Raw genomic sequence first — 24,532 nt, 5'->3', positions numbered from 1 at the left:
AGAACCTCCAGCTGTGACCGCAAATAATCTGAATGATGTCACCGCTCATTGCTCTGTCTCAATCTCTGCCTGAAGCTCACAGCAGGCAGACATGTTTTATGTCCCCACACGGTGCCTTCAGTAATGTAGCAGAGCTGGAATTGTTGTGGGACGTCATGTGGATTATGTTAGACCTGGGTATTTTGGGGATAATAAAGGGGTAAAAGAAGGTGTTTTTTCTATTTTCTTTCAAATAAAGGATTTTTTTGGTGTTTGTAATTATTTCTTTTCACTTACAGGTTAGTTATAGGGGGTCTCATAGATGCCTTCCATTACTAATCTAGGGTTTAGTGGCAGTTGTGAGCTGTAATTAACCCCGTATTACCCCGATTGCCACAGCACCATGAGCTGAGTAAGTTCTGTGATTGTCACATCTGATGGAACAAATTGTTCAAAAAAAACCCAAGACCTTATATGGATATATTGACAGAAAAACAAAAAAGTTATAGCTCTTAGAAGAAGAGGAGGAAAAAAAAGAAAAAGCGCAAAAATGTAAAATGGCTACAGGTGGAAGGGGTTAAAATTCTGTTACCAATGCTGTTTTAATGCAGTGGCCAGAGATAAGCATGCCATAGATAAGCTGGGTCACTGCTTTCTTATTGCCCCCCTAGACTGATACGTGTGTGTGTGTGTGCCAGCCCCTGGTCCAACTCCCAAGCATACCCACTGATCAGTTGATTAAAAAGTGCTGCAACCCACTGGAAGTGGTAATGCTCATATACTGTGTAGTGGTTGTAAAGGATGTTGTAAACTCTATCCCATGTGAGTGAATCAGTTGGAACTTGCCGTGCCACTACACAATGAACAAAAGCTGTACTTCTGGTGTGCCTTCAGAAAGCTCATGGATGGACGCATGGGCGTACCCACGCTGGGGCAGGGGGGAGGCAGCTGCCCCCCCCCAGAAGCAGGGCAGGGCCGCTATCAGGGCATTACTACTGTGCCTGGTGTACCGGCCCGGTGAAGAGAGGGGGCCCGGTCAGGCCCGGGGTAATTACTTGGGTTTGTTAAGCCCCAGGCAGGATGGGCCCCTTCTCTTCACCGGGCCCCAGTCACAGGCACAGCAGAGGGGCCCGGCTGTGTCGTTTCTTCCACTGCACACATGGCTAAATTGCAGGCAAAGCCCTTCTAGGACATCGCATGCAAATTAGCCATGTGGCCGGAAGTGAGCAGCGCAGGGAGGCGGCCCGTTATCACACACCACTGTGATGAGGTCATCACTCTGCGCCTCATCACAGTGCTGCGTACAACGTGGAGGTGGTGAGGACCTGGCATCCAGCGGGGACAGGTAAGCGCTGTAAGCTGAAGACGATCGTCGGGGTGGTGAGGTGCTGATCCCAGCCCGAGGGGGGCCCGTTAAGCTCTGCCTGGGGCTGCCCGCAGACCCGCCGACTGACGAATCGCAGACCTGCCGACCACAGGCCCCGCCGACCGCAAGCCCGCAAGCCCACTGACCTACTAACCACAGGCCCCGCCGACCGCAAGCCCGCCGACCACAGACCCGCCGGCCGCAAGCCCGCCGACCACAGGCCCCCCGACTGCAGGCCTGCTGACCCCTGCCTTGCTTCAGCTAGATCAGGGGTGGGAAACCTCCGGCCCATGGTCTCATGCCTCCCTGCTGTGGTCCTCCTGCCCCTCTCCTGTGGGCCTCCTGCCCCTCTGCTGTGGGCCTCCTGCCCCTCTGCTGTGGGCCTCCTGCCCCTCTCCTGTGGGCCTCCTGCCCCCCTGCTGTGGGCCTCCTGCCCCTCTGCTGTGGGCCTCCTGCCCCTTTTTTTTTCCTTGAAAATTTCTGTATATAATTCTATATGTATAGTGAAGTGAGACTGATGGGCTGTGCAGCAGTATAGTGGGGTGAGGGGGATGGGTGAGGCAGGGTACAGTAGATGAGGGCAGAGCTGGTCGTTAACTGGTATAGTGGGGTGAGTGGGATGGGTGAGGGTACAGTAGATAATGTGCATGCCTCCCAGCATTCCTCAGTAATGTGTATGCCTCCCAGTCCCCAGTAATGTGCATGCCTCCCAACATTTCCCAGTAATGTGTATGCCCCCCATTGTCCCTCAGTAATGTTTATATCCCACAGGCCCCCAGCGTCTCCCAATAATGTATATGGCCTCCCTCAGTGTCCTCCAGTAACGTGTACTTGACCGACCATGGCTTGCCCCCCCCCCTAGTTTTGATCCTGGGTACGCCCATGGATGGACGTATGTGAGGATGGAGCCCCAATGAACTGTTATTGGTGTCTTAAGGAAGACCATCATTAGCAAAGTCTCCAGTAAATCCCTTTTACGCTTTGCCTTTATGCAACTACTGCCATAGATCCCAGTGAAGAGTTTATAAATAAGTCCATATGACTTCACATTGTAATTTAGTCTAATACGAAGCGGCTTTGAAGGCGGTAAATTTATACAAGTTTAAAAATCCTGATTCAATTTAGGATAAAAAAGCGACTAATTTAACAAAAGTGATGGTTGTAAAATCAAAATGGAAAACACTTTTATAGTTAAAGTGATTTTCCCATTTTACACAGATTTTATTGCTTCAAAACATATGTTTCTGTATAATATGAAGTCCTGTTAAAACACTGAGTTTGGCATGACGATGAATAATCCTAATTCTTATTTAATAGGAGATCCTGTTAAGCACAGTGAAGTTTGTGCAATTCATTTTTTTTATGTCACCTTAAAGGAAAAATCCACAAAAAAAGAAGAAAATAAAAGCCATTTTGTAATATACATAGCTTATTTAAATGAAAAATTAACAATAAAACCAACTGGGTTTTTACAATGTCAGTTATTAGAATATTATTGAAAACATGCCTTTAAGGGGAAATAACATTATGCAATAATATTATATTAATATTATTTTTTTTATTTAATATCTCACGGATGATAAACGGACGGCACATGGACCATCCATTTGCCGTCTGTTTTTTATGGATACACTGCCATCCTGTAGCATAGAACACTGTAAATGAAATATTCATTGATCAAGTCACATGACTAAACTGAAAATAATTGGTGAGAAAAAAGTACCGTAATGTATGAAAAAAACCCAAAACATAAAAATGTGTTTTCTCCTTGTACATTATTTTATAATGTAAAAAAATAAATAGTATTTCTGCATCTATAATGACTAGGGATGATCGAATACCTCAAATATTTGGCTTCGCGAATATTCGGCGAATAGGTCGCCGCTATGCGAATATTCGATGCGCAATGTAAGTCTATGGGAAGCCCGAATAGTTACGAATAGTTGTTATTCCGTTTTCCCATAGACTTACATTATGCATCGAATATTCGCGAATAGTCGAATAGCGGCGACCTATTCAGCAAATATTCGCGAAGCCGAATATTTGAGGTATTCGATCATTGCTAATAATGAACTCAACAATAAAATTATTAGGCTATGTAACTCATGCGACGATAGATGTAAAGTAAGAAAAAATGCTTAAATTTATGTTTCTTTTTGTTTTTGACTCCTTAACCCCTTCAACCCCCTGGCACTTTCCGTTTTTGCGTTTTTGTTTTTTGCTCCCCTTCTGCCGAGAGGCGTCACTTTTTTATTTTTCCATCAATCTTGCCATATGAGGGCTTGTTTTTTGCGGGACGAGTTGTACTTTTAAATGAAACCATAAGTTTTACCATATAGTGTACTGGAAAACGGCAAAAAAATTCCAAGTGTGCAAAAAAAGTGTGATCGTACAATACAATAGTTTTTGGGATATTTTATTCACTGTGTTCACTATATGGTAAAACTGAGGTATCTATGTGATGCCTCAGGTCAGTGCGAGTTTGTAGACACCAAACATGTATAGGTTTACTTGTATCTAAGGGGTTAAAAAAAATTCACAAGCTTGTCCAAAAAAAGTGGCGCACGTTTTGCGCCATTTTCCAAAACCCATAGTGTTCTCATTTTTCAGGATCTGAGGCTCAGTGATGGCTTATTTTTTGCGTCTCGACCTGACGTTTTTAACGGTACCATTTTTGCGCAGATGCTACGTTTTGATCGCCTGTTATTGCATTTTGCGCAAAATTTGCAGCGACCAAAAAATGTAATTTTGGCGTTTGGATTTTTTTTGCCGCTACGCCGTTTACTGATCAGATTCATTGATTTTATATTTTGATAGATCGTGCATTTCTGAAAGCGGCGATACCAAATATGTGTGTATTTTTTATTTTTTTAACCGTTTAATTTTCAATGGGGTGAAAGGGGGGTGATTTGAACTTTTAGGTTTCTTTAATTTTTTTTAATTTTTTAAAACTTTTTTTTTTACTTTTTTTTTTATTTTACTAGTCCCGCTAGGGGGCTATAGCAATCAGCAATCCGATTACACAGCTGAGAACTGCAGATTTGCTGCTTTACTTTCAATGCCGGCTGTATTCCGGCATTGAGAAGAAGTGAGTCATGTTAGCTACAGGCGTCATCACATGACCCTGTGCTACCATGGCAACCACCGAAAGTCACGTGATCATGTCACGTGACTTCCGGTGGGGTCGGGGTAAGTGACTGTCATGGCGGCGCCCATATACATATCGCTGCCAGATTTTGGCAGCGAAATGTAAGGGGTTAATGGCCGCGGGTGGAAGCGATTCCACCCGCGGCTAGCAGGCACACATGTCAGCTGTTGATAACAGCTGATATGTGCGCGGATCGCCGCCGCCTGCCGGCGGCAGGGGGCGGGGCTTGCCGGCACACGATCCATGACGTACCCAGTATGTCATGGGTCGTTAAGGGGTTAAAGCCTTAACCTGGAAACCTAATGTTCCCCTATAATGTTCTTAAAACTGCAGCTTGTCCTGCAAAAAACAAACTCTCATAATGCAACTCTACTGACAAAAAAGAAAAATGTTTCTATTTTTTTTTTCAAAAAGTAATAAACTACAAAAAAAATCATATAAATTTGATATTCTTGTAATCATATTGATCTATATTGCTGCCATAAAGAAACCCCATCAAAATAAAAATTATATAGCTTCCTTTGATCCCCAAAAAGTCATTTTAATAAACAAGTTATATAGCCCTGCATTCACCACTGGACAGTCCCTTCTTAAAGGGAACCTGTCACCGGATGTTTATAATACTCACCTAACGGTCTGTGCAGAGCACACTGGTCAGATGGGCGTCTTCATTCTCTGGGTCTGCGTCTCCTCTTTTGGCCATCTTTGTCCTCCTTCTGAAGCTAGTGTGGATGATGCATTCTACGTAATCTACACTAGCCAACAATGAGGTCCTTTTCAGGCACACTTTGATCTGCCCTGAGTAGGGAAGATCAAAGTATTGTAGTGAATAAACAGACGGGTGAATAAACAGATAGATACAAAACACCAAACTTCACCATAGAAGATGGACCCTAAAGAAGCAGGTGGATGGGCACAGGACAAAACCTCAGCAGATCCTTCCACCAGGCTGGCCAAAGTAGAAATGATTCTAACATCAGCAAGGTCTGCTGGGAAGGCTCCAGTATTTAACCTAAATGGGCGTGGACCCAAAGCAGCAACAGTTGACCTGCACTGCTCTGAGCTGCTGGCAACCAAACCTGAAATTAACTCATGAGATACCAAAGGAAAAGAAACTTTGTTTAAATGAGGAGTCAAGATGGAAATGGGAGGTGTTGTGAATGTTAGTTATGTTTTGGCTGCTGGGAGGCTCCCTCTGGTGGCCAGGAAGGGTTTGGACAGAGACCAGGTGGGTTGTGCAGTGGGTGTTTCCTTTGCTAACTCTCTGCTTATTTAAGTCCTGGTCTGATTGCAGGCTGTTGCCGGATGTCAGTTGTTCTTTGTATTTTCAGCCTGCTTAATCCTGCTCTACACCACATCTACTCCAGATAAGTGCTTGCTCTTTATTTATTGTCTGGTTCTTTTGCTTATCTGGGTTTGTCATTTGTTGTGGTTGGTTTCAGTTTTCTCTGGCCACCATCAGTCCCTTTTCTGTGCTTTCCTATTTTAGTCAGCGGGGGCCTCACCTTTTGCTAATCCTGTCATCTACCTGTGTATTGTGTTTTTCCTATATCACCACAGTCTTTGAATGTGGGGGGCTTGCTATTCTTGTCTATTTTCTGAGGCAGAGAGTTATTCATCTTTCCTACCTTTAGGATAGTTAGTTCTCCGGCTGGGTTCGCGGTGCACAGGATGTTAGTTCACCCCTCGGCTACTTCTAGTTGTGATGGTTAGTAAGGGGATGGCGGCCAGATTAGTTGTCAACGCTCTTGTCACCTTTTTGCCAATGATTTGTGGTGGTCTTCCATGGTTCCGGATCATAACTGGGAGGCTCCAGTCCTAAGGCTGTCACTAGTAGCAAAACAGCAGGGCAATGACCTTGACACAGAGAGGCCAAAGAGGTCAGCAGTAAGGTGAGTATTAGTATTTTTTACGGTTCAGAAAAATGACAGCCAGTAGGTCACCATTTTAATGAATCGGCACGGAAATTAATTCCAAAACATCCACATTTTGAAGAATTCATATTTTTGTGATATTTGAGTAGAATTCCATTCCACTCAAATATAATCTTAGCTAATAGATTAATAAAAAAACAGGTATAAACATTAGACCCCAGTGAAAGTGATCTACTGGAAAGTGATCTTCCAGGGGGGGTTATTTGCAGCTGGTCTTTTTGGTCCCAAGTAAAATATGAATCAACTATTAATTATGACATTTGCCCAGAGGATCCTATGGTACCATAGTTGGCCAGTCCAACCCAAATTTGACAACTGGACTGATCTACTTGTACAACAGATGACACCTGGCGTCTTAAGCCCGCTTTACACGTTGCAATATATCTTACAATCCGTTGTTGGGGTCAAGTTGTAAGTGACGCACATCCGGCATCGTTCGTGACGTATTTGCATGTGACACCTACGTGCGATCAAGATTCAACGCAAAAACGGAGATCGCAAACACATCGTATCTTTCTCTAGAATTGAACGTTTTGTTGATCGAATCTACTCAATTGCAGCGTGTGACATCCCTCATACGATGGTTTCCTCCCATAATCAGGACGTCATACTGTGAAGTGGTTGTGTCGTATCTTGTGGCACTGATAGGGCCATCGTATAATTGGTTGAAATGGTGTGCACATGCGTTTGGAAATGATCTCTCTATAAATAGTTTAACTCAATCTCATTTAGTTGCAGCCTGTATGTATGTGTGATTTGATATTGATTGTCCTCGTGCGCAACAGAGTTCTACTTTGGAATTTTTTCAAGGGCATACATCCTGCTTGTCCTGCTTTCTGGTTATTGAAGGTATTGTTGTTTTTTTTTATTTTTTTAAATTTATTTTCCTTTAATAATTAGTTGGAATTTTTTTGTTTTCTTTTTTTTTTACAAATATGAAATGTAAACATCATGAATGCTCATACTTCAAGTTTCAAAATGTTACATATCTTAGATATTTCACTGAAAAACCAGGAACAAACTTGCAAGGAAAAAGCATTTATAAACGCACATGTGATGTCACGAATGGGGTTACCAACAAAAAACCTTAATTGAGAGGCTTTTATAGACAAAAAGTTAGCGAAATTCTGTTTGGTGTGGATAATTAATCAATTAAATGACGTAAATGCAATAACGACATGTATGCTTGGAGAGAAATAAGGGAGTATACTTGCGATCACATTTGCATATATTTGAGAAAAAAAACAAATTACGTCACTGAACACATGATCACACGAAACAAACACAAAATTGTACAACTTAAGTTAACACATAATACGAACGCACGTCTGACACCAAATAAACGACCTACGTGCGATCTCAAAAGATTGCATATGCAACCGGGGCGTGTCACGTCGCAAATGCGATTGTACAACTAATTGCAACGTGTAAAGCAGGCTTAACTTGTGCCTATTGAAGAATATTGGAGCCATGACTCATTAGCCTTAGAAATTTATAAAGAAAGACTATGTTATATTAACTCTAGCTAGTTTCTTAGTCTATATGCCAAATATTTCTTCTGATGGGTCTATAGTACAAGCCGTAAAATCTACATTTCCCCGGACCCAGCATTTGTTTAATCTGGACATTTCCTCACCTTTAAGGAGATAATAGAAAATTGATGTCTGTGCTGTTTGCTGCTTTTTCCCAAGGTAAAGCTTTACTGTAAACCAGGCAGACTAAAGAAAAATATATGCGCACAGATTTGCTGGACTTGGGATATAAAAGCAGATCATTTCCCAGTCTCCAGTACTAGTTGAGATTCCTGGAGTATTACATAAAAGGTCTGCCATTGTGATGCATTGTGTTCCCATCTGTGCCGGATCAAAGAGATACTTGTGCAGATAAAAGCGATATAAACACTACGCACATCCCAAAGCTTCCTACATAGTAAACTATTAATAAGAGGATTTCTGTACCCCCTCAATGTCAGTGCAGCCGAACGGAGCGCACAAATAGTAAATATGCGTGACATAAAAAAAGCACATCAGCTACTTCAAGTCTTGCCAGGCAATCATTTTTGGTCTTAAGAAGGGGATTAAAGTTGCACTTAATAAAAATCTGGCTGCACGGATATTTTATCCCTTGCATTGTGGCTGCTGTACGTAAAATGCCCGGGATTGTCTGATGTATACTCGTAAAATTCAGTCATGTCTGGACTTCCCTGACTGACAACCTGCAGACACACCTGGAGCGCAGCGCCCAAACCACACACCCCGAATAGCAAAGGTAAAACAGTAATTACAGCAAGTCTTCAAAGCAGCAAGAAAGGAAATAGCGCACACCGACAAGGGGAACCATTCCTGGGTTTCATGTACATACACATATCCAGAGATCATTACCACTATCTCAGCTCTGCCACATCTTCTGGTATTTATTATACGGATCCTAAATTGGCCAATAAATTTGGGATTAAAGGACAATATGGCATACAATTAGGCAGCATTGGAGTTCATCTTTCTGGAAGTTTTTTAAACTATTGTTTGTTGCACAGAGTAATAGACCCTTGAGATCCTTGTAAAAAAATAACAGTGAAATCATAAAACTGTGTAGTTTTAAGAAACAGAACAGGACTCAAATTGGTCTCAGATTCACCAAGCAACCATTAAAAAGACAACTTTTACTAGAGCATTCTCAATTCCACCATCAAGGATCAGCGCATTGATTCTATCCATCCACCTATCTATCTATATACAATATATATATATATATATATATATATATACACACACACACACACACACACACACACACACACACACACACACAGATATATATATATATATATATATACACACACACACATATATATACACACACACACACTCACACACACACATTGTATATACAGTAGATAGATAGAGTCAATGTGCTGATCCTTGATGGTAGAATTTAGAATGCTCTAGTAAAAGTTGTCTTTATGTCTTATAATAATAATAATAATATTTGTTCACTTATTCCACAATGCTTTACATACATCAACACTGTCCCCATTGGGGCTCACAATCTAAATTCCCTATCAGTGTGTATTTGGAGTGTGGGAGGAAGCCGGAGAACCCGGAGGAAACCCACACAAACAAGGGGAGAACATACAGACTCCTTGGAGATATTGTCCTTGGTGGAATTTGAACCCCAGACCCCAGCGCCGCAAGACTGCAGTGCTAACCACTGAGCCACCGTGCCACCCCATAAATATATACACACTATATAATCATGCTCGAAAGTGTTAACACCCTCAAAATTGTTTGAGAAAATGAAGTATTGCAGAAAATTGCACATACATTTTTTTGTGTGTCAAAGAGGGGGGGGAGCCAGTATTGTCTGAGAATGGTATGCAAAAAAATTTTTTTTAGTGTAAATTCACAAATATTCCAACTGTACTATAATGCAAATTGAGATTTTTAGCAAATGATTGATCAATAATTTGAGCCGCCCCTGCCAATGTCAAGGCAAATCTCTATAGGGTGGTCCTACTCTATATTTATATTTTCAATGTGCCATACGGCTAACTAATTAAATTAAAAGCAGAACCATATAAAAGCACACACATACCTGATTCATGTCAGAAACTCTCCCATGCTGCAAAGAAAGGCTAAACTGCGAATAAAGGCAGTCTACGTCCCAGCACATGCAGCTGTGTGCCGCACACACTGGGACAATGTCAGAACTAGCCCTCACAGTGCCCACCCAGCAGCCATGAATGAAGGCGGAACAGGCCCAAGCATATGGTGCTTAAATAACAATGCCTGTGGAAAGGGCGTGGTAGCTGTGTGTGAACAGACACCAAATTATATATATGTAGATTGATTAATTTTTTGTTTTTGCATGTGTAATGGAACAACACAAAAAAAGAGAAGAAAATTGGACATAAAATCACACAAAACACCCAAAATGGCCCTGACAACATTGTTGGCAGCTTTCCAAAATTGTAGGTAAAAAACTTTGTTTCAAGCTTGTGATGTTCATTCAAACTCACCTGTGGCAAGTAACAGATGCGGGCAATATGAAAATCACACCTGAAACCAGACAAAAAGGGGGAGAAATTGACTCAATACGTGCATTGTGTGTCTGTGTTTGCCAGATAAGCATGGTAAATATAATGAGAAGAAGAGAACTGTCTGAGGCCTTGAGAACCAAAATTGTTGAAAAATATCAACAATCTCAAAGTTACAAGTCCTTTGTCAATGGTGTGCAACCGTTTGAAATCCTTTGGAACTTAATTGGAGCTGCTTATCCACCAGGCGAACTATCCTTTATTGCAACCTTTAATCAATTTTTCTCTGCCGGCCATGTACAGGAAGATTAGCTATAATGCCACAGGTTGTAAAATTCTTGGTTATGTTTAGCACTGTGGACAAGGGAACATCAAGATCTCTGTAAATGCACTTGTAACCTTGAGATTATATTTTTCAACAAATTTGGTTCTTAAAGGGTATCTGTCATCAGGTTTTTGGTACCTTCTGAGAGCAGCATAATATAGGCAAGGAGATTCTTAATTCAATGATGTAACACTTAGATTACTGGCTGCAGCCATTCTGATATAATTAGAGGTTTTAGATTTAGCAAAGCAGCAGAGCTAAGAGCTGTCCCTGCTAACACCAGGCTCGCGATAGAGATTGTACATTGACAGTGAGGTGTCAATTAGAGGAGGGGGCATACCAGCTAGACCTAGCAATGATAATCACCAAGGGATAAAGTCTTTAGTTTAAGTAAACAACAGCACAAAGCCTGATAAAAAAAGGCACAGTTTACTTTTGTTTTTTAACTTTTACAGCATGCTCTCCTCAGATTACATAGCAAAAAATAGCTGACAGATTCCCTTTAAGCCTTCAGAATGTTCTCTTCTCCTCTTTCTGTTCTCCATGCTTAGGCTATGTGTCCACGGTAGAATGTACCTGCGGATTTTTCTGCCTGAAAATCCGCGACTTTCGCGGCAAATCCGCACCCGCGGATTTGCCGCGGATTTGCCGCGGATTTTGATGCGGATTTTTTTTTTTTTTTTTCCCCATTCAAAACCAAAAATCCGCACCAAATCTGCACCAAACAATTGACATGCTGCAGATTTTTCCGGATCAAATCCGCAGCGGAAAAATCCGCAGCATGGACACAGCATTTCCAAAATGCCATTGAAATGGCTTGGAAGTGCCGCTGCTGCAGATTTTCGGGAAATCCGCGGCAAATCCGCGGCAAAATCCGCGCAAAATCCGCAGCGTGGGCACATAGCCTTAGTGTGGCACACAGGCACACAATGCAAAGACTGAGTGAACATCTCCCCTTTTTATCTATTTTCAGGTGTGATTTTTATATTTCCCACACCGCTCACTTACCATAGGTGAGTATGAAGGAGCATCACATGCTTGAAACAAAGTTACTTACCAACAATTTTTAGAAATGTGGCAGCAATTGTATCCATACCATTTTTGGAATTTTGAGTGAAATTATGTCCAATTAGCTTTTGTTTCTCTTTTTTTGGGTTGCTCCAACATAGAGAAAGGAAATAAACATGTGTATGACGTGTACTTGCAATAATTTTGTGGGAGAAATACTTCATTTTTTGGAACAATTTCAAGAATGACAATGGTTAGAGATAACTTATAGAGGTGGTTCACTACTTTGCAATAGTGGCCACATCCCTGAAAAATTATAGAGAAGACTTTTTCTAAATACTTTGATCAGTCAATTCTGCCTCTCAGCGGCGCTATTTTGGACTACTCATCCCCATGAAGTGACGCCTGGGCTCCGTAACCTCTGGGATCCTGTGATGTCATGTCAATTTCCAGTTGACCTGACATCATCAAGGCCAGCCCCAGTCTTCCTAAATAAGTGGGTAGTCGGCGTCATCTCACAGTTCATCACAGCCCAGTGTCATAGCGCAGCATGTTGCGCTCGCTTTCCTTTACTGCAAAGTGCCGCAAGCAGGAGTGATGCTAGGATGTGACGAGCGGTGAAACACTGCCCATTTCCCAATCACTCAAGAAGACTAGTGCCTCCTCGGTGATGTCGGGTCAACTGGAAGTTGATGTGACTTCACCAAATCCCAGAGGTCACAGAGCCCGAGCACTTCATAGGGATGAGTGGACTGCGATAGCGCTGCTCAGACGCAGAAATGGCTGAACAAGGTATTTAGAAAAAGCCTTCCCTATCAGTTTTACAGCGATGTAGCCACTATTGCAAAATAGTGAACCCCCTCTTTAATTTGCATCAAATAAAGTTGATGCAAATCGAGTATCCCAATAAAACTTGATCAAATTCTAATATTGGCACATATTCTTAATCCCAATAATAAACCTTAATTACATACAAACAACTAAAGAAAAATTACTCCACTATAATCTTATACTGCAATGCATATTAACCTATGAAATAAGTATAACAATGTATCAATAGATCCCCACGACTGCTGCATCTAGAATCGTTGGTGGGAACATGGAGGATGGATATAAAGACAGCTGTGTGTTTCCGAGGAAATGTTCATGTTGTTATTTATACCAAAAAGGTTTTGATGGGAGGATGGAATGCCCCCATAACTGTGCAAACAAAAAGTCAAATAGCCTGAAGGCTATGATCACTGAGAAGACCCTGCTGAAGTAAAGGTCACAACCTCGATTTGGGTTTTCAAGTGTTTTCACGTGTGGGACAACTCAAGAGAGACTTGCCAGTGACAAAAATAATCAAAAAGAGAAGAGACAGATGGCAAGTGGTGCACTACTGTGCAGCCATTCAGCTGTGCTAAACATATAATTAATAGCATACAGCACAAATTCTGTTTATAATTAGGGTTTGGCATAATGCTAAATTTGTATGCAGCTCTCATAGTGCAGTGGCTTAGGGTGAAAAACAAATTTGGATATTTATTTCAACTATTCTCAAACATTTCACGCATTTCACATTTTCAGAACAATAAGCATGATGCCATACATGACTACTAATCAGACATTTTGCAGGTAGTAGGGTGTTAGCAGGGCTCTGATCCAGCGGCCACTTTCTACCAATCTGTCCAATGGACCAAGATCCTGCAGATCTCTTTGGTTATTTCTGCTCTTACCACAACTGTCGTGGTTCTGATCTGCGGTGCTCTGCTCTCCTGCAGAGCCGATGCTCTGTTTTGTATTGTGCTCCAGTGGATGGGTTGTTCCCGACCTTGGGTCCTGCGCTGGTGTTGGGCGGAGCCTGTTTTTAGGCTCCTCGTTCTGGGTAATTGCTCTGCTTCATTAGGGAGCGATCTCACCCAGAATGCCACCAGTCGTAGATCCTGTTCTGCAGTGAGTGCTCTGGCTCCCGTAAGTTCTTTGCCCAGATCTTGTCTTGCTACCCCGGACCTTTGTGACCCTGCTCCACCCGTGCCCCCGACTCTGACGTTTTCGCCTGGCTTCTGATCCTCGGCTTGTACCCTGACCTCAGCTCCACTTTCTCCCTGTGTACCTTATGTGACTTCCTGGCTCTGATCTCCGGATTATTTGATTACCCCTCCACTAGTTGCATCTAGTGACAGCTAGTGGTTGATCATCACAAAAAGTCTACTTACACAAGGGGATGTGCTGCCTAAATATGTGATTGGTGATAGCTGACCATACTTACATGGTGACTAATGAAAAAGAACATTCTTTTAGGATCCTAATATGATATTTGGGTAGAAACATGATAGCAGGAGGCCTCCTGATGAAAAGGTTTCCCTTGAAACGTACGTCGAGCTTTTGAGGGTGTCTCTGACCTTATATTAGGCAAGTATGGCAAATTGATGTCTGTTACACTTAATATTGGCCCCTGTTGTTAAGGGAGTAATTCATTCTATTTGGGAGGAGTGGGCATTTATAAACAGCTTGAGTGGGCAAGCTATTAAGTAAACTATAACTCATTGCCCCTTATTAAACCTATGGACATAGGAAATATCATTCTTAAAGGAGAAGTTATATTTATATAGAGGAGATTCCTCATTTATTCCGCTCTTGTCTATAGGAGTAAAAACCTTCCTTTTGAACATTGGCTATTTACACTGGAGCTATTATATGTATATTTATTGATATATCGATATAATATTTATATATCTGTATATTTATTATTTATCAATTAATATATGTATTAGTGCTGTACTATGGATGTTGGTGAAGGGACAGGGGTGATATTTTTATGATATAGATTTTTTGATATGAAATGATCCTCTGCCTTTTTCACCAATAATCCTTTGAATCAGAGATCCCCTCTGTTTATGTGTTTATATGTTTTTTTCTGGTGATGTTTTTTCTTGACCTTGTGATGATTTTAGCAATTTGAAATAAAAAAGTGTTTTTATAAAAATATTTTGAAGAATATTATTAAAAAATTTTTTTTGATACAATATACTCTGATTTCTGTCTCTTTGTCCTTATGATATTTGGGTAGTATAAAAGCACCAGTCACAGCCTTCTGTCTCATAGGATGTCAGAATTGAAAATAGTCTTAACTTTGTTGAGGCCTAGAGATTTCATTTTGTTCCAGGAATTTTAAGTTATACCCATGTGAGCACAGATTGGTACTTCTTTCTAAATCTTTTAGGTACATTGGAAGATTCATTATAGTTGTCAGGACTATGATTAACCTAGACCCCAAAAATGAGAACGTCTCAAAAACTTGTAGTAGTTTTCATTGTTTTAGTGGAAGACACCGTGCATCCTGGCATGTATTAAATTACTCTGTCTTGTATGGAGATTATCATTTATAATAATGTAACTGTGCCAGGAGCTAATAAAACTTGCTAAATGTAGAATCAGAGAGACTTTTTGGAATTTGGTCCAGAAATATTAATGTAACTGCAATTATCTCTTAAATTGCTATTACAGTATAATGAAGAAATTCTGTTCATTACTGAGTTTACTGGCAGAAACCTACCAGACGGATAATAAATTTTACCAGTAACATACTGATTTTCTGTTATTATTGATCTAGCTCCAAGAAATGGCAGCCACTGTGCAGCCTCAGAGCGGGCCTGGTGGTTCTGTAATTCTGAATGACAAGGGCAGGTGCTAAGAAGCCATGATGAACGTGAATGACATTATGATAATCTTCCACCAATTATCATGAACTAATGCTCTCATTTCGCAGTGACACTCAAACTGATGGAGGCAGCAATGTTGTGTTTATGAGCGTTCCCTGAAAATGAGTGTGTCTTGAAGCGAATGACACATTAGAGAATTTCTAAATTCCTCAGGCACACAATTCTGTAACCATTTCATTGCTAGTGTTTTTTTGCAATCTGTTGTTAGGCAAACTTCTATAACAGCACATGACGTACACATTGTACAGAAGACAAGATGAAGATAGCAGTGGAAGATCTCATGACACTTACTTGACTAGTAGGAAATGTTTAGAATATTCTGTAATGTACGGATTACAGTGAGATCTGGCCCCAGGACACAACTTATGATATCAATTTTATGCCATCAGTATTCCTTTATACTTATCAAAATAAATCTTACATTACTGAGGTTGCCCCCATGGGATGCCGCCATCAGCATCTGCATAAATTTGAGATTCATTTTTTAGCCTCCTAGCATTGTCCAATTGGCTTTTTACTCCATCACTTCTCTAGACGAACAATTAAAGAGAACCTGTCAGATCCCCTGACATGTTTTATTAAATAGGTACAGTGGGGAAAAAAAGTATTTAGTCAACCACCAATGGTGCAAGTTCTCCCACTTAAAAAGATGAGAGAGGCTGGTAATTTACATCATAGGTAGACCACAACTATGAGAGACGAAATGAGAAAACAAATCCAGAAAATCACCTTGTCTGATTTGGCAAGATTTTTTTTGCAAATTATGGTGGAAATGAAGTATTTAGTCATCTAAAAACATGCAAGATTTCTGGCTCTCACTGACCTGTAACTTCTTCTTTAAGAGGGTCCTCTGTTCTCCACTCATTACCTGTAGTAATGCCACCTGTTTGAATTTGTTATCATTATAAAAGACACCTGTCCACTACCTCAAACAGTCACACTCCAAACTCCACTATGATAAAGACCAAAGAGCTGTCGAAGAACACCAGAAACAAAATTGTAGCCCTGCACCAGACTGGGAAGACTGAATCTGCAATAGGCAAGCAGCTTGGTGTAATGAAATCAACTGTGGGAGGAATAATAAGAAAATGGAAGACATACAAGGCCCCTTATAACCTCCTTTGATCTGGGGCTCCAAGCAAGATCTCACCCCGTGTGGTCCAAATGATCACAAGAAGAGTAAGCAAAAATTCCAGAACCACACGGGGAGACCTAGTGAATGAACTGCATAGAGCTGGGAGCACTGTAACAAAGGCTACCATCAGTAAAACACTACGCCACCAGAGACTCAGATCCTGCAGTGCCAGACGTGTTCTCCTGCCAGAACATGTCCGGGCCCATCTGAAGTTTGCTACAGAGCATTTGGATTATCCAGAAGACTATTGGGAGAATGTCACATGGTCTGATGAAACCAAAGTAGAACTGTTTGGTAGAAACTCAACTTGTCATGTTTGGAGGAGACAGAATGCTGAGTTACATCAAAAGAACATCATACCTACTGTGAAGCATGGGGGTGGCAACATCATACTTTGGGGCTGTTTCTTTGCAAAGGGACCAGGACGACTGATCCGTGTACATAAAAGAATGAATGGGGCTGTGTAATGTGAGATTTTGAGTGCAAACCTCCTTCCATCAGTAGGGCATTGAAGAAGAAACATGGCTGCGTCTTTCAGCATGATAACAATCCCAAGCACACCACCAGGGCAACGAAAGAGTGGCTTTGTAAGAAGCATATGAAGGTCCTGGAGTGGCCTAGCCAGTCACCAGATCTGAACCCCATTAAAAACTTTTGGAGGGAGTTGAAAGTCCGTGTCGCCCTTTGACAGGCCCAAAACACCACTGCTCTAGAGGAGATCTGCATGGAGGAATGGGCCAACATACCACCAACAGTATGTGCCAAACTTATGAAGACTTACAGAAAGTGTTTGACCTCTGTTATTGCCAACAAAGGATATATAACAAAATATTGAGATAATTCAGTCTTGCCAGCCTGGTGCAGGGCTACAATTTTGTTTTTGGTGTCCTTTGACAGGTCTTTGTCCTTCACCATAGTAGAGTTTAGAGTGTGACTGTTTGAGGTTGTGGACAGGTGTCTTTTATACTGATAACAAGTTCAAACAGGAGCCATTACTACAGGTAATGAGTGGAGGACAGAGGAGCCTCTTATATGGCTAAATAGTTATTTTCCACCATAATTTGCAAAACAAATCTTGCCAAATCAGACAAGGTGATTTTCTGGATTTGTTTTCTCATTTTGTCACTCATAGTTGTCGTCTACCTATGATGTCACTATGATGTCAATTACAGGCCTCTCTCATCTTTTTAAGTGGGAGAACTTGTACAATTGGTGGCTGATTAAATACTTTTTTTCCCCACTTTATATTCCCCTCAAAATTACAATTCTGGATCTTCTTTTTATATAACTCTGTGTTGCACCATTGATTTGTAATTCCTCCTGAAGATTCAGGAATGCGTTGATAAATCTCTGTAAGGCTGGGTTCTCATCACCGTATTTTCTCCATCCGTGAAAATGGTCCGGTTATGCTAATCAGACTCTGATCATACTCTTCAGAGACAAATCATGCATGCTGCAATTTTTTCCTCAGAACACTCGATCCAAGGATGAAATCGGACATGTGCACTGCATAAGTGAATAACATTGGTCCGCTTGTGATCCAATTTTTTGATGGCTAGCAATCGAATATAGGGTCTTCTGATTGAATTTGCAAGAAGTAAATGTTGCAACATTGTGAGGCACTGAAAGCACTGATTAGATAATAGGGACACCATAGGGACTCCTCAACCAGCAACACCCTGTTGTCAATTAATTCATATATTTATAGGAGGTGTAACAGAGTAATAGTTCATTGCAGGTGAGACTGGACTGTGTGGAAGAAAGAGTTGTGCTGGGAAACAGATTGGTAGCATTGTCTGCCATCCAATCGATGACCTGTTTGCAATGTTCTGGCTTGAACAGTGGTGTCCTGCACCCCCCTGCAAAGTGGGAACGGAAGATAGGACTACATTATGACTGTGTTTGTTGTTCTCTCACTGCAAGCACAGTTTGCACTGATTCACGGCTTCTGTGTGCACCACCATCAGCGGGACATCCACTTCCCTGTCCCTTACCACATACCTTGCACATTTTAAATTTTAAATACACTATCCCTTCTCCAGCAGCTCTCCTTACATTAGCTGCAGCTAAGAGTGGTATTATTAGAGATGAGAATATATATGAATTAACCCTGAAAAGGACTTTTGAATTAACGTAGCAGAAGTAAGGAGCGTAAGTCATTAAGTACTCTAATACACTATTCCTTCTCCAGTAGCTCTCCCTATACTATTTTCAGGGTACAGTGCACTGAGCATGGTGTCATCAGGCCTTCTATAGACACGATGACGCTAATCAACTGGGTAATCACAGTAATGATTGTCAGGTAATCCCCACATGTTTAGTGGCTGGAAAACTGCGGCAAAATATGAGGAGCGGGGATTCGAGCATGGCACCCGAGTAAAAGAATACTCAATGATCACAAATTATTGTTTTTGCTGTCTAGGATCTTTTGCACATAGCCACTTTGTTACAAACTACAAGCCTACTGTTAAGCTCAGTTTCCAAAATTGATGCATTTCATATTTAATAGGTTGTTAGAAATTATACCTTTCAAAAATGCAAACATTATTTCCAAAATAGTATAAACTGCCTCAATCACATTTTATACAGGTTATTATTTCTTTAATTACAAATTTGTTAAATATTGTTTCCATTTGCAAAGCAGCAATCAATCCTAATCCTACCTGACAGGACTAATGGGATGTAGTATACTTGTAAAAGGCAACATGAAAGCGTAAGGATCAGGTAGGAATGGTTTTAGACATTCACAAGTATTCTGATTGCCTGGATGATCTTGTTGGATTACCCCAGATTAAGGTTCGGGACAACAACAACAGAGAGTTGGCAAATGATCATGTTTAGGGGGTGATGGGTGGGATTCCTTATGTCTTGTCTGAAAGGAATGTGTAAAGTGCCCGTACAATCAATTGTGGGAATGCATTAGCACTGATCAGCTCCAAGAATATCCACATCATAGGTTAAACCCTAGCCGGCATTAGGAGGGATTTACATGGGTGTGAGGTGTGTGTCTACCTGCTCAAGATTTAGCAATGGCAGAATGAGCACAGCAATTGTTTATACATTAGTGGTTGCAGAGTGTAGCCAGGAGGATCAGTGTGTTGACTGTGATGGATGTTGACAAAGCAGATTGTTGAAACACCGTCCTGACCCCAACCATAAAGAGTGAAATCTGAGTCGGGATGTTGCAAATGCTACTGTCTGGAAATGGCTGAAGAGCTCCCATATTATTGTGGATTAGAGCATGTACGAACTAGTAAAACCAAGCATGTGCTATTTATATTATCACAAGGGCAGGAAAGTTGGAGTTCGTTTGCAAACAGTGAAAATGCAAAAATCATGTACTTTCTGTGAGGGCTGAAAAACAGACAAGAAGGTGAAGACTTCCAACCTATGTTTCCAAGGCAATGCGCTTCTTCATACACACGTTAGGTTTATATATTAATCGTACAGCTCATTTCATACAGTAAATTTGGGACTTTGTTTCTTTGGCTATGACTTTTTATTTCACATAATTTTGATTCCTTTTGGGGAAACATTTTGAAGAGAAAACACATTTAAAGGGACTGATAAGGAGAACTTAAGGTCAAGTCACACATAACGAGATCGTTAACGAGATCATTACTACATCACAGTTTCCGGATCGTTGTTAAGTCGTTGGTGAGATGTCACACAGTCATTTTCCCTATGACTTTAGTAACGATGCAGCGACCTGTATAACGATCTCGTTGGTCGTTGGGACCCTGTCACACAGCAGCTATGCAACGATACTGTAAGCCACGTAGGCGTGCATATGCGTCGCCTTTTCCACACCCCTCCGCTCCGATTGGTGGCCAATACTGCGTTCTGATTAGGCGGCCGGCCTAGAAGGCAACTTTGTATCCCTTCATCCTTTGTCCCTTTTTGAGCCTTCCTTTGAGGATAGAACCTGCAACTCCACCCGGATTAATTTGTACTTTATTCCTGGTTGCTTGCTTGCTTTTCGTATCAAAGCTGCATCTGCACCCGGATTCATCCCTCCTTCATTCTATCCTAAAAGCAAGGCTCAAAAAGGAACAAAGCATGAAGCGATACCCAATCAGAATGCTGTACTGTCCTCAACGCCAACCAATCAGAGCAGAGGGGGCGTGGAAAAGGTGACGCAACTACACGCCTACGTGTCACACTTTAAGTTCTCATCTAGGCGTTAACGAGATCGTTGGTAGATGTCAAACATACAGATCCATCCTGCCCAGCAGGACTCCAACGAGCCAAAAATGGCCCAAGACATTCAGCAATGACCAACGATCACACAGCAGGGGGTAGATCGTTGGTACGTGTCAAACATAACGACATTGCTGCTGAAGTCGTTGTTTCGTCACAGAAACAACGATGTGTGAAGTGGCCTTTAGGCTCCCAAACTGCCACCAGCTTGTTATCCAGGACAGGGACAGATTGACAATAATGATCTATTACTTCTGACAGATTTGGCACAAGGCAAAAAACCCCCACTTTAAATCATCTATTCAAATGGTAGTAGGAGTCATGGGAATGGAGCTGCTCTCCTGAATAGTCAAGGTGGTCACCTTACAGCACCACAAGCCACCGACAGTACCACAAGCCACCTACATTACCACAAGCCACCTACAGCAACACAAGATACCTACAGCACCACATGCCACCTAACACACCCCAAGCCGCCTACAGCAAAACATGCAACCTACAGCACCACAAGCCGCCTACAGCATCACAAGCCACCTACAGCACCACAAACCACCTACAGCACCACAAGCCAACTACTGCAACACAAGCCACCTACAGCACCACAAGCCAACTACAGCACCACAAGCCACCAACAGCAACACAAGACACCTACAGCACCACATGCCACCAACAGCACTACAAGCCACCTACAGCACCACAAGCCGCTTACAGCACCACAAGCCACCTACAGCACCACAAGCCACTTACAACACCACAAGCTGCTTACAGCACCACAAGCCACCTACAGCATCACAAGTCAACTACAGCACCACAAGACACCTACATCACCACAAGACACCTACAGCACCACAAGCCACTAACAGCATAAGACACCTACAGCACCACAAGCCACCTACAGCACCACAAGCGACCAACAGCAACACAAGACACCTATAGCACCACATGCCACCTACAGCACCACAAGCAAACTACAGCACCACAAGCCACCTACAGCACCACAAGTAACCTACAGCATCACAAGTCAACTACAGCATCACAAGCCACCTATATCACCACATGCCACCTACAGCACCACAAACCAACTACAGCATTACAAGCCACCTACAGCATCACAAGCCGCTTACAGCACCACAAGCCACCTACAGCATCACAAGTTAACTACAGCACCACAAGCCGCCTACAGCATCACAAGCCACCTACAGCACCACATGCCACCTACAGCACCGCAAGCCACCTACAGCACCACAAGCCACCTACAGCACCACATGCCACCTACAGCACCACAAGCCAACTACAGCATTACAAGCCACCTACAGCATCACAAGCCACCTACATCATCACAAGTCAACTACAGCATCACAAGCCACTTGCAGCATCACAAGCCACCTACAGCACATCAAGCCACCTGCAGCATCACAAGCCACCTACAGTACAAGAAGCCACCAACAGCAACACAAGACACCTCAGCACCACATGCCACCTACAGCACTACAAGCCACCTACAGCACCACAAGCCGCTTACAGCACCACAAGCCACCTACAGCATCACAAGTTAACTACAGCACCACAAGCCACCTACAGCACCACAAGTTAACTACAGCACTACAAGCCACCTACAGCACCACAAGCCAACTACAGCATCACAAGCCACCTACAGCTCCACAAGCCACCAACAGCAACACAAGACACCTACAGCACCACAAGTCACCTACAACACCACAAGGGACCAACAGCAACACAAGACACCTACCGCACCACATGCCACCTACAGCAACACAAGCCACCAACAGCAACACAAGACACCTACCGCACCACATGCCACCTACAGCACCACAAGTCACCTACAGCAACACAAGTCACCTACAGCACCACAAGCCACTTACAGCACCACAAGCCACCCACAGCATCACAAGTCAACTACAGCACCACAAGCCATCTACAGCACCACAAGCCACCCACAGCATCACAAGTCAACTACAACACCACAAGCCACCTACAGCACCACAAGCGACCAACAGCAACACAACACACCTACAGCACCACATGCCACCTACAGCACCACAAGCCAGTTACAGCACCACAAGCCACCTACAGTGCCACAAGCCACCTACAGCATCACAAGTAAACTACAGCATCACAAGACACCTACAGCACCACAAGCCATCTACATCACCGCATACCACCAACAGCACCACAAGCCAACTACAGCATCACAAGCCACCTACAGCATCACAAACCACCTACATCATCACAAGTCAACTACAGCATCACAAGCCACTTGCAGCATCCCAAGCCACCTACAGCAGCACAAGCCACCTACAGCACCTCAAGCCACCTGCAGCATCACAAGCCACCTACAGCACCACAAGCCACCTACAGCACCACAAGCGACCAACAGCAACACAAGATACCTACAGCACCACATGCCACCTACAGCACCTCAAGCCACCTGCAGCATCACAAGCCACTTACAGCACCACAAGCCGCCTACAGCACCACAAGCCACCTACAGCACCACAAGCCACCTACAGCACCACAAGCTGCCTATAGCAACACAAGCCAGCTACACCATTACAAGCCACCTACAGCATCACAAACCAACTACAATATCACAAACCACCTACAGTATGATCGGGTGCATGCTTAGTAAAAGACAGTGTATTGACCATGGCTTATCTAGACAAGCCGCATGGCCGAATGCTGCTCAATGTGGCATTTGATAGAATATCTTTATTCCAAAATTTCAATTGAGACAATTGAGTGTTTGTGTCTGAGGAAGGGATGGAGTGGAAGAGAGAAATGGTGTACCACCTGGCAGCAGAACACCGGCTGCTATGGAGTATGTGTCGGGGGGCCTGGTGCCAGCGCCGGCACCGAACACACCTCTCCTAGCATCACTCTTTTAACTGTATTGGCATTGCGGAAGTTGATACAGTTGATAACAATGATAAAAGAGGGAGCACTCCGCTCCATCATTCTCCACTGTGTCTGCACTCTGATGTCTCAGTGCAGCAGGTGTTATGATGTCATTACTGCACAGCCGCTGTCCTGAGATCTGCACAGCTTCTGAACACATGAGTACTGTATTTTCTTTCTTTTTTTTCCAAGTCAATGAGTACGCTGGTGAAGAACTATGGGGGAGGATTGTAATATATGGAGGACTATGGTGGATGCATTATACTATTTTAAAAACTATAGGGTTTATTATAATATATGGATGACTATGGAGGTGCATTATAATATATGGAGGACAATAGGGTTTCCATTACAATATATAGTGTACTATAGGGCTGCATTAGACTTTTTGGAGGTATATGGGGTGACTTTTAATATATGGAGTGGAGGACTATGGGGGTGCAATATAATATATAGAGGATTATGGGAATGCGTTATACTATCTGAAGGACTATGGAGGTGATTTATAACATATGGAGGGTTATGGAGTGCATTACAATATATAAAGGACTATGGTGGTGCATTATACTATTTGGAGGACTATGGGGATATATTATAATAAATGGAGGACTATGTGGGTGCATTATAATATATAGAGGACTATGGGTGTGCATTATACTATTTGGAGGACTGTAATGGTTCATTAGAATATATGTAGGACTATGTGGGTGCATTAAAGTATGTGGAGGACTATGGGGTACATTATACCATTTGGAGGTCTTTGGGGTGCATTATAATATTTGGA

Source organism: Anomaloglossus baeobatrachus, chromosome 3 (assembly GCF_048569485.1).
Source record: "Anomaloglossus baeobatrachus isolate aAnoBae1 chromosome 3, aAnoBae1.hap1, whole genome shotgun sequence".
NCBI classification, from domain to species: Eukaryota; Metazoa; Chordata; class Amphibia; order Anura; family Aromobatidae; genus Anomaloglossus; species Anomaloglossus baeobatrachus.
The sequence above is the reverse complement of the archived record's forward strand: the minus strand, read 5'-3'. Positions refer to the sequence as shown.